A 5,000-nucleotide genomic window follows, 5' to 3' on the forward strand; every position below is an offset into this window, starting at 1 on the left:
GGCCAGCTTCCTCTGGCACCACTGCAGATCCGTCGCCTGACCACGGGGCAGCATACCGGATGATCGACTCCGCCACTGCCGCCAACAGCCGACGCTTGGCCACCTGGGGCCCACTGTGGTTCCTCATTACTGCGGTGACCACACCTACCACGCGGAGGGCTTTAGCCGTCGACAGCTCCACGTGCGGCTTCCACGACAGATGGTCATGGATCTGGACCCCCAGATACCGGATCGACTGTTTGCTGTGTATGATGGTGTCCCCGACGCGGAACGGCACCCTCAGTTGACCTCTTCGCAGACTGGAGATCATTACTCCTTCCGTCTTCTCGGGCGAGCTGCGGTGTGGTCTCATCCAAGCCGCAATCGCGTCCACTGCCTGTTCAGCCACCGATGCCGCCTCCTCTGGTGTGCAACCCCGTGCCATGACCACTATGTCATCCGCATAGCCGATGACGCTAGCCCCTTCAGGGAGCTCGACCGCAACACGCCGTCGTACATGATGTTCCACAGGGTCGGGCCCAGAATGGACCCTGTGGAACACCTGCAGTCACTCGGCGTGTAACGGGCCCGTCTGCGGTGTCATAGACGAGCTCCTGTTTTCGAAGTAGTCTCAGGATGTGCAAGCTCCACTTCTTGTGGTGCCCTTCCGTCAATTCCTTTAAGTTTCAACTTTGCAACCATACTTCCCCGGAACCCGATTTTGGTTTCCCGGAAGCTACTGAGAGCACCGAAGGTAGGTAGCGTCTCCCAATTGCTAATTGGCATCGTTTACGGTTAGAACTAGGGCGGTATCTAATCGCCTTCGATCCTCTAACTTTCGTTCTTGATTAATGAAAGCATCCTTGGCAAACGCTTTCGCTTCTGTGGGTCCTACGACGGTCTACGAATTTCACCTCTCGCGCCGTAATACCAATGCCCCCGACTACTTCTGTTAATCATTACCTCTTGGTCTATTACAAACCAACGAAACCACTCAGACCGAGGTCATGTTCCATTATTCCATGCAAAATTATTTCGGCCAACGCCGGCCCCGGAGGACCGGACGCTTTGAACTAGCCTGCTTTGAGCACTCTAATTTGTTCAAGGTAAACGAGAGTTCCGGGCACCATGAAGCTGGGTCGAACAAGACCTTGACCGACGAGGTCGCGGCGACAAGTCCTGACCCGTCACGGAGTAGAACGCCCAGGTACACCATTGTGAGTCGCAGCCGCGAGCGCGTACACGGACGGTCCCAACCGAGAGGCCGGGCGCCCGCGACGGACGCGAGTCTGACGGGGTATCAACTTCGAACGTTTTAACCGCAACAACTTTAATATACGCTAGTGGAGCTGGAATTACCGCGGCTGCTGGCACCAGACTTGCCCTCCACTTGATCCTTGCAAAGGATTTATGCTCAACTCATTCCAATTATGGACCATCGTTAGAGAGGTCCATATTGTTATTTCTCGTCACTACCTCCCCGTGCCGGGATTGGGTAATTTACGCGCCTGCTGCCTTCCTTGGATGTGGTAGCCATTTCTCAGGCTCCCTCTCCGAATCGAACCCTGATTCCCCGTTACCCGTCGCAACCATGGTAGTCCTCTACACTACCATCAATAGTTGATAGGGCAGACATTTGAAAGATCTGTCGTCAGTCGCAAGCGACCGTACGATCGGCATCCTTATCCAGATTTCAACTCAAAGCGCCCGGAGGCGATTGGTTTAACTAATAAGTGCACCAGTTCCGCCGACCCGGAGGCCAACAGTCCCGGCATAATGCATGTATTAGCTCTGGCTTTTCCACAGTTATCCAAGTAACTGTTTGGATGAGGATCTTGTAAATTATAGCTGTTATACTGAGCCTTATGCGGTTTCACTTTCTAGGAAGCTTGTACTTAGACATGCATGGCTTAACCTTTGAGACGAGCGTATATCACTGGTAGGATCAACCAGAATTCGAGTCAATTGCTTGAACACGAACTACACTCTTGATCACGCGAGGCGCAAGTCCCCGTGACCACCGAGATTTGTTCTGTGACGCCGGAGCGTCGTTGGCGCCACTCGATAGACTGCACAAGCAGACAACGTCGGATGCATTGCACACGGCTAGCGGATCTACTCTCTGCACTGCGTCGGGTGTTCCTACGTCTGTCTGGAGACATTGCTAGGCCAGTACGGCACTCTGCGCACTCTTGCTTGTCCTCTTCGAGCGACGGGCCTCTAAGCGGGGTTGTATTCCGGTACGACACATCGACTGGTACACATTGCACGCACTAACGATCTCTGCACTGAATGGAACTCATTCATAACCACCGTGACGGGAGACTTTGCTAGTACGCACGATACTCTGCGCATGTGCACATGTTTTACAACCCAACCAACTTAAGCACCTAGGGAAGTTGTGATGCCATCTGAACACCCACCGACTGATGCATTGAACGGCTAAAGTTGACCTTCAATCCGAACTGGCACTTTGCGGCGTGGAGGCAGTTGCGCGACCACTCCTATCCCAAACCAACAAAGCATGGTGTATCCTAAGTGTTCGGTACAAGCACACCACGACGGGACACATTGAACGGTTCAGCGATCTCTGCACTAGTGGAAGAACTCCAACGTGATACGGGAGACATTGCTCTAAACCGAACGGCATCTCTGCGCGTTTACTTGACGCACCCCCAACTTGGTCAACTGTTGGACTTTTTCGTAATCACGGCGGGACACATTGAACGAGCTCTAACGGATCTCTGCACGCATGGAACATGGTGGCGGGAATCATTGTTAGAACCGAACGGCGCCTCTGCGCGATGTACAAAGCCCAACAGGAACCTCGTATCGGCTGCCGAGCCGGAGCTTGAACAACTTGGACTTTCACCTCTAATTTATATCAACTCACCACTCCCCGAGGGATCCGCAGAATTGCTTCTGGGTCCCGTATCGTTATTTGCGATTCGTGTTTGCATTACACTACATTGAACTATTCCAACTTGTTTATCCGCATGGCGAACATTTGCTGCATAGAACATTTAAGTTCCACTTCGCTCTCCCCTACGTGGGTCTGAGCTTCGCTCTCAGGAAAAAATATGCCACATTTGGTAGGGAGACCCGGTTTCATCACGCTTTGTGCCCTGCACCATATATACCCTCATAAATTTATTCATTGGATTAGATCCAAGGAACACCAGATCATGCACCACTACCCATTATAGCTCATCGAGCTTAGCGTGAATCCTTCGGGTTTCCCTAAGAAGTTCGATTGGTCTTGCAGAGTTTAAAGACAACGAAGCTTAGTTTCAAGCAATGGTTAATATACGCGTATTCAAAACCCTTAGCTGTTACAACTTTTTACTAGAAACCATCACGACGAAGTCTTTGGGTCCGTAGACCCGTGATGTACTGCTCCAGGAACGTTTTGATAGGGTGGAAGCTCAAAATCATAGGTTAAAATCATCGGCAGAGCCCACCAGACACCACTTTTGCTTCATTAGTTCGGACTATAGGCATACGACGATTTTTATCGCGGAGGGGACGTATGACCCAAACGGGGCTTAATGACCCACTGCCACTGCAAACCATGCTCCTACGACTAAATAGAGGTAAAACTACGATTTGGTGCAATCTTCATGTTTGACCTCGTAGCAAGGTACCCTCCCTATAGTAGGCAATGAACAAATGATCATAATCCCAGGAGGGCAAAAAATGGGAACCCGAAAGGAAAGCGCTGTTGGCGCGCCTAAGCTACTGGCCCGTAGAGTAAAATGGTACCCCCAACAAAGTTGTCGATTGACATTCTGATTGCACTTTTCATCATCTAGGGTGCGTTCCTTACACGTTTTGAGGTGTTTTAGCGAAAAACATGTTTTGAGCCACACGAGCTCTCCGGCCCGTTCGGTGCACATTTTTGAAAAAGCTAGGAGCTGCCCCTAGGTTCGGGGTGTCACAAAATATTGAAAAGTGGTCAAAAACCGCTATCCAGAATCGGATGTAGAATCATTAGACGAACTTAAAATTGTTCTACAACCCCCAGTCCGACGCCTCGTATTCGAGATATAGCACTTTGTAGGTCTGACCGAGCAATTTTGTACTGAAATGTATGGCGGACATGTTATTCATTAAACAACATTAACTTGCATCGTGCCCTACTTCATCGGCACAGCTACTATCGACTATCTATTGTTGAAATGGATTGAGTTTGACCATTTTAGCTCTTTTCTTATGCCGTGCACCAACAGTGTGTACCGATCAGGAAAGTACACTACTTACGCGTTCATGGATGTATATGTTGGTACAAGTTGCCGGTCGGAATAGCAGTGCACCAAAACTGTGTACCGATCAGGAAAGTACAAGACGGAGGGCGCAGCCCGAGCGTACGCGTTCATAGATGTCCATGTTGGTACAACCTACATGTACGTACCTTGTTTTTGTATCAAAAGTTCCAATAAAGTGTTTGTATGCTTAAAATGCTTATCTCAACCGGTCACCTTTTGGCCTGCCCTTTATAGACAGAAACCTAGAACGATACTCGCGATGTTTGTGTTTTTCCATTCGCCCGGGACGACGAATGAGCTCTGTGCACATCGTGCAGAAAACTGTCTCCTCCTCGTATGTTTTTGTCCCTCCACGCATATAATCACCCACATTTGTGTTCAACACGGACGGCGCAGCCCGAGCGAACGCGTTAATGTTTATGTTTGTGCACACTAAAGTTACAATCCTAGGATTTGGTTATTGCGTCGCAGTGCCCGACCGTCGCGGACACCATTCTTGGACAAAAGTCCAAGTACGTAGAGTACATTCCCTAGGTATGTGCCCGTTCGTGACTTTCGTTGCGTGCTTACAGACACGCTTGGGTATGTTTACCATACAAGGTTTACTAGGAAAACCTGGGAAGGACGCTTGCCCTCCCGTCGCGGACACCATTCTTGGAAAGAAGTCCTGGTACTTAGCGTTCTTTAATGTACTTGATCAGTTTGTATTGCAATTGCTTTGTGCCATTGACTTTTGCTAATGCTCACTAAGGGGTG

This window comes from Anopheles arabiensis, assembly GCF_016920715.1.
Source record: "Anopheles arabiensis isolate DONGOLA chromosome X unlocalized genomic scaffold, AaraD3 X_pericentromeric_contig0003, whole genome shotgun sequence".
Taxonomy (NCBI): domain Eukaryota; kingdom Metazoa; phylum Arthropoda; class Insecta; order Diptera; family Culicidae; genus Anopheles; species Anopheles arabiensis.